Raw genomic sequence first — 9,341 nt, 5'->3', positions numbered from 1 at the left:
TTTTAGTAAGAATTGAGGTCTTGATACATGCTATAACATAGATGAACCTTGAAAACATTATGCTGAGTGGAATAAACCAAACACAAAAGGCCAAAGATGGTATGATCCCACTTAGCATTTACGTGGTGAGAACAGACAGATGTGTAGAGACCAAGGAAGAGTAATGGTAATTCTGGAGTGAATGGAGATTTAAAATATTGTTGAAAGGACATTGACTTTATGTGTTGGTGGTAAAAGTCATTTGGCAATGAATAGTGGAAACAGTAACACACCATGATTCTAATTAATGTCACTGAATTGTACTCTTAAAATGGTTGATGGCAAATTTTATTATATATATAATAATTTTGATAAAAAATGAAATATGAAAGACTGGAGGATAGAAAAAAAACTTCACTGTTATGATTTTCCATATTTCTCCTAGGGAACAATCTTTGGAAATGACCTTGAGAAACCACAGTATGATCCCTGAGCTCATCCTCCTTGAGGTCTCAGCTGACCCCCATATCTAGCCTCTGCTCTTTATCCTCTTTCTGGAAATTTACTTCCTGACCCTGCTGGGGAACCTGATGATACCTTCAATGATCAGTACTGATTCTCGCCTCCACACGCCCATGTACTTTTTCTTGAGTAATCTATTGTTCTTGGATATTTGTTTATCTTCACTGTGCCAAAGATGCTGGAGCACATTCTCTCTGTGACAAAAATCATCTTAGTAGATGAATGCTTGACTCAAGCCTTTTTGTGTTTCTCACTGCAGGGACTGAGTGCTCTCTGCTTTCAGTGATAGCCTATGGTCCTTATGATTCTATCTGCCACCCTCTGCTCTAAGGCCAAGTGATGAACATAGAGCTGTGTGTGAAATTTGCTGAGGTTCATGGGGCTTGGGCCTTTTGAATCAATTTCTGCCCAGTTGTGAATTTGAAGTTCTGTGAATATCATAACATTAGGCACTACGTCTATGAGTTTCTCTCTCTCTTTTCCCTCTGTCCTGCTCAAACATCACCACCAAACTCCCAGTTCTGGCCTGCTCTGCCATGATACATGGACTTGGCACCTTCCTCTTAATATTCTATTCCTATGTCCACATGGTCTCAATCATCCTGAGCAGCAGTTCCACCTCAGGCTGGATCAAGGCTTTCTCCACCTGCTCCTCCCACCTCACAGCAGTGAGCTTATTCTATGGCACAAGCTTGCTTCTTTATCTCATGCCAAACTCAGGCTCATCTTTGGGACCTGACCTTTTCTGTGCAGTACAGTGCAGTCACTCCCCTGTTGAATCCCTTCATCTACAGTCTAAATAAAGGGATGTGAAGACAGCTGAGAGAACACTTGGAAAGTATCTGCTATATTTAAAATAGAAAGAAAGAGCATAATGGAGTATTGGAATTTTAATACATGTAAGCAGGCATACCTGAATGAACATTGAGAAAAACTTCCTGGATCTACATAACAGCAAATGCTAAAAGATAAATTAACCTAAGAATTAAATACAAAGATATGACTGCTGGAATGCAGGAGGAACATCATAAAGATAAGTAGGCACAGACCCACAGGGTTTTGAGGGGCTGGGGGTTTGGAGGTTGGCTGGGCTTGACCTTGGCCACACCACTGTCTCTGCCAGAGCTGGGACCATTGGGAACCTGTAGGATGGCTTGGTCTCTACACAGCCACAGTTTGCCACCACTCCCCTCAGGGCAGGGACTGGACCTTTGCAGCTCTATGGGCAGGGATCAGGGTTCAGCTACATTGTTGCTCTTGTTTCCATCTCCTCTCTGTCCCACCCTCAATCTTGGAGGGCTGCACAGGGGCCTTTTCTCAACACAGTCACAGCTTGCTGCTGCGGGAGCAGGGACTCAACCTTTGCAGCTCCACTGGTGGGGATCTGGACTCAGCTACATTGTTGCATTTGTTTCCATCTCTTCACTATATCCCCTCTCCCCCGCCCCCCCACAGGCTCAGCGGGCTTGCTTTTTAACATTTTTCCCCTCCTCTTTGTCTCTTTCTTGGTCTCTCACACACTACTTCTAACCTACAGAACACTCCCCTTAGCCTAGGGCATTTATACCTGCGCCACACCAGCTAGGTGTGCTCTACACTGTGCAGCTAGCCCCAGGCTAGGGAAGTTCCTGCTGACTTCACCAAGGGATACTCTGCTCAACATCTTACAAGGAATTCCTACCTGTGTGCCTGGGGTCCTAAGGTAGCTCAGCCAACACTCCTCAACACTCCAAGCTGCTACAGGAACCTCTACCCAACCTCCACAACACCAAAGCAGGCAACCCTTCTGGGTCACTCCCCTGAAAGGGAAGCCAAAGGAAGATAAAATGGTAGGTTAATTCCATAGTGAAATAAGCTATGGACAGTTCTAAGAAGCATTCCTACAAGTCTCCCAGAGAGCCAGTGCTCTTCTAATCCCTGTAAAATTGTACCTGGCTCCTCTAAAACAACACAACGCAAATAGCCATCAGCCCAACGGCCTCAACAAAAAACAGGAGAAACAAAAGGTAGTGGCAGAAGATGTCCTGAACATAATGCCATGCATAGAAGAAACAGACATTGAGCTGCCACAGAAAGAAATTTTCAGAATGTTAGTTGGAGTCATACAGGATGTGAAGGAACAATACAGAAATACGATGAAATGATAGAAGAGGTAAAAGCCATAAACCAAAGGGAAATACAGGAGCTTAGGGAGGAGATAACAAAAACAGTAGCAGACTCACGGATCTTGAGAATCTACTGGAGGAATCATAGAACCTCATCAGTGACTTGGAGGACAGCCAAGCAGACTTTAACAAATGCTAGCAAAAATCTAATAAGATCATCAGAGAAGCTGAAGAAAACTTAAGAGCTATGTCTGATGCTATGAAGTGGAACAACATTAGAATTATTGGCTTACCGAGGAAGACACAGCAAAGAAGTCATTTGTAACAATAGTGAGAGAATTCTTGGAGGAAAATCTTCCCAGCTTAATGAATGAAAACCAGGCCACCATTCAGGAGGCTGAAAGAACACCAGCTAGACTAAATCTCAAGAAGAAGTCACCAAGGCACAAAATAGTTATCCAATTTTGAGGAAAAGGAGAAAATCATGAGAGCAGCTAGGGAAAAACAAGCAATCGCATATAAAGGTTCCCAAATAAGAATATGCTCAGACCTATCAGCAGAAGCTATGAAGAAGAGGAGAGAGTGGAGTAACATATTTCAAAAATTGAAGGAAAACAATGCAAACCCAAGAATACTCTACCCCGCCAAATTATTAATCAAGATTAGATGGAGAAATAAGAGTCTTCCCAGACAAGGAACATTTCAAAGAATATGTTACAAGAAACCCAACCCTACAAAAGATCCTTGCTGACCCAGTATGGGCAGAAGAACAATACTCACCAAGCATAAATAAGAGACTACCACATAGAACAACCTCACCCAGAAGGGGGAAAAAAGAGAAAACATTCCTCAAGATAGCATTGACATAAAGATGGAAAGAATTCAAAGGCTGCTGAGGTAAGTTTTAAAAAAAGGCAAAAGGGGCATAGGGAAAAAGCTACTGTATATAAACATTCCTGGGGTGAAGACCAGGTGAGGACCAGGCAGGGACCAGACCAAATACAGGGATACCAATGGTAGTCAACTAAAAAGGAGGTGGGGAAAGGGAAAAAAATAATAACAAAGAGCAGTGTAGTGGGGGCACAGGGCACTAACCCACCCAAGGGGAGGGTATTGTTTGTGTCTCCACAGGGAAAAAGGGACCAAACTTCAACCTAGTGCTCCAAGATGTGAATGCAACATGCCAGCATGGAGTAGGAAACTAGTGGAGAGTTTTTGGAAGGCCGGCCCCAACACCAACTACTAAGTGGACACTTGCCCCTCCCCTCAGAAGAATTTATTTCAAAGGATGGCACTAAATCTACAGCTCCAAAAGAGGGACATATCTGATCAGAGCAGATGGGAGCAGATGAAAGGGGAGGAGGAGAGAGTGGAACATATCAGGGCCCACCAGGCTGTGAGGTCGATATTCCCAATTAGAGCAGCTAGTCGACAGAGAGGACCACATGGCCGGCCCCATTATGAGACAAGATGTCCCTCACTGACCCATAGCCCTATAGGGGACAACACCAGAGACACAGTGTGGGAATTTCACCCGATCATATCCCGCCACACCGAGGCTTAACATTAAGGGGGTGGAACAGAATAGCAAGGTAATGGTGTGGCCAGATACCCAGGAAATGCTGAAGGTAGACTTTGAGACCAGGATGTGGTGCCCCAACAGACTGGACTGGAAACACTCCTAAGGTCAACAAACAATCCTTGAAATAACTACAAGCTTTTTTTTTCTCTTGTGTTTTGCTTTGCCACTGGTTTGCTGTTGTTGTTTTGTTGAATATGATTGCTTGATTTTGCTCTGTCTTGTTTTTGTGCATGTTATTATCTCCACAGGGCTGTCTAAATAAGATAAGCTGGAGGAACAATTTGAGGAGAAAACAATGGGACCGACAGTTCCACGGGGACATGGGAGAGGGGGAGGGGGAGGGAAAGGCAGTAGTTTTAATAAACCCAGGGACAAGGGAACAACAAGCGGTTCAAATTGGTGGAGAGGAGGATGTGGGATGCCTGGTTGGGCATGATCAACGGTAATGTAACTAAGAGGAATTGCTGAAACCCTGGTGGGGATTGAGCATGATAGTGGGACTGGAGAGAAGTCAAAGAAAATAGGGGAAAGAGCTGGGAGGTAAAGGGCATTTATAGAGGTCTAGATAAAGACATGTACATATGTAAATATGTATATGAGGATGGGGAAATAGATCTATGTGCCTATATTTATAGGTTTAGTATTAAGGTGGCAGAAGGACATTGGTCCTCCACTCAAGTACTCCCTCAATGCAAGAATACTTTCTTCTATTAAATTGGCATTCTATGATGTTCACCTTACCAACACAGCCACCAAAGTCAAAGCGGGTGAACAAGTAAATGTGGTGAAGAAAGCTGATGGTGCCCGGTTATGAAAAGATATAGCATCTGGGGTCTTAAAGGCTTGAAGATAAACAAGTGTCCATCTGGCTCAGAAGCAATAAAACCCACATGGAAGAAGCACACCAGCCTGTGTGACCACGAGGTGCTGAAGGGATCAGTTATCAGGCATCAAGGGACAAAAAAATCATATCATTGTGTGCTCACCTCCCAGATATGACCGCTGAAGACAAATGGATGTATAAGCAAATGTAGTAAAGAAAGCTGATGGTGCCCATCTATTAAAAGATATAGCATCTGGGGTCTCAACGGCTTGAAGGTAAACCAGTGGCCATATAGCTCAGAAGCAACAAAGCTCACATAGAAGAAGTACATCAGACTGTGTCGAAGGGATCAGGTATCAGGCATCCTCAGAACAAAAAAATCTTACCATAGTGAATGAAGTGGGGGAGTGCGGAGTGGAGACCCAAAGCCCATTTGTCGGCTACTGGACATCCCCTTACAGAAGGGCCTTGGGGAGGTGACGAGCCAGTCAGGGTGCGATGCAGCAATGATGAAAAATGCAACTTTCCTCTAGTTCCTAATTGCTTCCTCCCCGCCCCACCCCCATCTGTCATCATCTGAATCCTACCTTGCAAGTTTGACTAGAGTAGAAGATGTACACTGGTACAGATGGAAACTGGAAACACAGGGAATCCAGGGCAGATGTTACCCTCAGGGCCAGTGGTGTGAGTGGTGACACTGTGAGGGCATAGGGAGGGTGGGTTGGAAAGGGGGAACCGATTTTCAAGGATCTGCATGTGATTTCCTCCCTGGACAGACAGCAGAAAAGTGGGTGAAGGGAGACTTGGGACAGAGCAAGATATGACCAAATAATAATTTATAAATTATCAAGGGTTCATGAAGGAGGGGGGAGTGTGTGTGTGGGGGGAATGAAGACCTGATGCCAGGGGCTTGGGTGGAGAGCAAATGTTTTGAGAATGATGAGGACAATGAATGTACAAATGTGCTTTACACAATTGATGTATGTATAGATTGTGATAGGAGTTGTATGAGCCCCTAATAAAATGATTTTTAAAAAATAAGAGATGGATTAGTGAAGTCTAGACAGCATGTTCCATAAATCTGCCTTGCTTACCTTGGACATATCATCAGGAAAAGCCAATCTCTAAAACCCGACATTGTGTTTGATAAAGTGGATAGTCAGTGAACTGTGGGAAATCCTCCATGAGATGGAATGGCATGATGGCTGCAATGATGGGCTCAGATAGACCAATGATTGTCAGCATGCACATGACTATGCAATCTTTACTTCTATCGTACAAAAGCTCATCCTGAACTGGTGTCAATTCAATGGCAACTAACAAAAACAGCAACAGTGAGAAACATAAGGAGGGAAAAAGGACTTAAATAGGTATCTCAAGTTAAAAATTGTGGTAATAACTGTCTTAGTCTTCTTGATAGGAAAAATATTTGTGTCTTGGAAGAAGAAGCATAGACTTGGGACACATGAGGGACAAGAGAAATAAACTAGAGTTGGAATTTGCAATTAAAGATAGAAATGTAAAAGAGTAATAAGTTCTGAAGAATGTATGTTTCCAATTTGGCAAAGAGATTGGACTCATGAATCTTCCAAGTACCTTGTTGTTTCTTGCCTTTAGTGGCCTGTGGAGAGTTCCACTTGCCTAACCCCCAAAGGAGTCTTGCTAGTTTCCTTCCCAGCTTATTTTGGGACTTGTAGTCCCAGACAGGGGAATGGGTTTTGTAAGATAGGCCAATGAAAGTCAGACTTAGTGGTGCAATCCAGAAGCAAACTTGGATATGCTAAACTAAGCGTGGATTTAAGGCAAACACTCCCTGGGTCTGCAAATGGAAAGCAAACATTCCTATCCTGACTCCCCCCAGAACTGTTGGTCCCCTTGTATTTCCTCCAGATAGTCCATCCAGCCTGTCTTATTTAGACAGACCTGTGTGGAGATAATAACATGCACAAAAACAAGACAGAGGAAAACAAAGCATCAGTATACAACCAGACAACAAAACAACAACAATAAACCACTGACAAAGAACAAAACAAAATGCATCAAGATAGAAAAGCTTGTAGTTAGTTCAAGGATCGTTTGTTGGCCTTTAGGAGTGTTTTCCAGTCCAATCTATTGGGGTACCATGCCCTGGCCCCAAAGTACACTTTCAGCATTCCCTGGGGACCTTCCGGCTCCATTCCTTGCTGTTCCGCTGCACTCCCCCAGTGCTTTCCCTCGGTGATGGTGCCCAGCTATCAAAAGAGATAGTGTCTGGGGTTTTAAAGGCTTGAAGGTGAACAAGCAGTCGTCTAGCTCAGAAGCAACAAAACCCACATGGAAGAAGCACACCAACCTGGGCGATCACGAGGTGCCAAAAGGATCAGGTATAAGGCATCATCCAAAAAAATACCATAGTGAATGAAGGGGGAAGTGCAGAGTGGAGACCCAAAGCCCATTTGTCGGCCATGGGAGATCCCCTCACAGAGGGGTCTAGGGGAGGAGATGAGTCAGTCAGGATACAGTGTAGCACCGATGAGAACACAGCTTTCCCCCAGATCCTGGATGCTTCCTCCCCGACCAACTACCATGATCTGAATTCTACCTTGCAGGACTGGATAGAGCAGAGGTGCATATGGGAGCTGGAGGCACAGGGAATCCAGGGTGGATGATACCTTCAGGACCAGGGGTGTGAGGGGCGATGCTGGGAGAGTGGAGGGTGAGTGGGTTGGAAAGGGGGAACCGATTACAAGGATCTGCAAGTGTCCTCCTCCCTGGGGGACAGACAACAGAGAAGGGGGTGAAGGGAGATGCCAGATAGGGCAAGATATGACAAAATAATAATCTATAAATTATCAAGGGCTCATGAGGGAGGGCAAAGCAGGGAGCGAGGGGGAAAAAAAGAGGACCTGATGCAAAAGGCTTAAGTGGAGAGCAAATGCTTTGAGAATGATTGGGGCAGGGAATGTATGGATGTGCTTTATACAATTGATGTATGTATATGTATGGATTGTGATAGGAGTTGTATGAACCCCTAATAAAATTTTTTTAAAAAGAAAAATAATACCTATAACATATTTTTATAGATTATATTGTAGATTATAGAGATAATTTTTCATATAAGCAACAAATGATCTTTGTCTTCCCTTGATGAGGCTACCCACTCCTTGGTGCCCCATATTCCTTCAGCTCTGCTCTCTGGAGAACTCTTATGGCACCTCACTAGCTGGCCGGTGTCTCAATGACAATATACTCAAATGGGTATTTCTTAAATGCCCTTTCTAGAAGGATAAATTCCTATCATGATAAATTCATTTAGTCAATAACATTTATAAATGGCAATAAAATATTTTATTCTCTCTTATATTTTGGAATATATTTATCCTTTTCATTCTTAGATAATTTCAAGGATTATTAATGTAGGCATCCATGATGGAATTGATATAATGTATATTCACCTCCTGGTGACATCTGCTATGAGAAGACAATAATTTGACAAAGAGTTTTCTCCGGGGTGTGGTCTACATCCAGCATATATGGAAGTTCTCTTTTTGTTTCGCTAGACAACCCAGCCTAACACAATTTGGTACCATGGGAGCAAGGTGCCAGAGAAACAAATCCTAAGGATGGAGAGTTGAGGCTTGTCTGACCTCTGCCTCATGACAATCAGGTGAAACGGGGTTTGCATCTCTTTGGATAGTCAGCTATGGCCATGTGATTTTCTCACTTTGCTCCTGGAACATTTCAGGTTCTTGGATTGGGTACCTTGGTTCTTGCTCTGAGCCTCTGAAAGAATTCACGTGGCAGAAGCACTTTTTAACACTAGTGAATTTTATGAGGTAAAGGGAAGTTTCAGGTATTACCATCTCTAAAAGAACAAATTGTTTCAGGAAAGCAGACAGGGCTGCATAGAAAGTGAGCAGGGCTTCACGGCTGAACATAAGAAACCACCAGGAAAGAATAGAAACAGGAGCATGAAAGCAAGCTTGTGGAACCAGGAAATCACAGATGCCAAGAAAGCATGTGGCCCAGAGCAGGCCCTTGGTGGATGGGCATGCAGGCCCTTGTGCACCAGCATGTGGGAAGAATCTCACCCCTGCTTGCAGTGTGCAGCTAAACACAAGCAGAGTAAAAGGAGCTAGCAGCTGCATCTTGTATTTAACCTCTCTGGCTAGGGAAGAATGCTTGTAAGTATTGACTGATATTAGCTATGTTTAAGTTCACATAGGTGATTGCTGGTGCCTAAGGTGAGTGTGCCCAGGTTGGTTTCTAGCACAGGCCTAGGGGGTCTTATGTCTGAGCATGGTTAGTTCAGTATTTTCCCATAGGTAAGTCTAATTAGTGTACCTGATCT

The 9,341-nt window shown here is 43.8% G+C and overlaps 1 pseudogene; it reads left to right on the top strand.

Annotated features, from left to right (window-relative positions):
• The first annotated feature begins 614 nt into the window (after window positions 1-614).
• LOC142451524 (olfactory receptor 8S1-like) lies at window positions 615-1,304 on the top strand (annotated as a pseudogene).
• Window positions 1,305-9,341: the final 8,037 nt, after the last annotated feature.

The sequence above is a fragment of the Tenrec ecaudatus genome, chromosome 6, assembly GCF_050624435.1.
Source record: "Tenrec ecaudatus isolate mTenEca1 chromosome 6, mTenEca1.hap1, whole genome shotgun sequence".
Taxonomy (NCBI): domain Eukaryota; kingdom Metazoa; phylum Chordata; class Mammalia; order Afrosoricida; family Tenrecidae; genus Tenrec; species Tenrec ecaudatus.
This window is presented reverse-complemented; position numbering and strand designations above follow the sequence as displayed.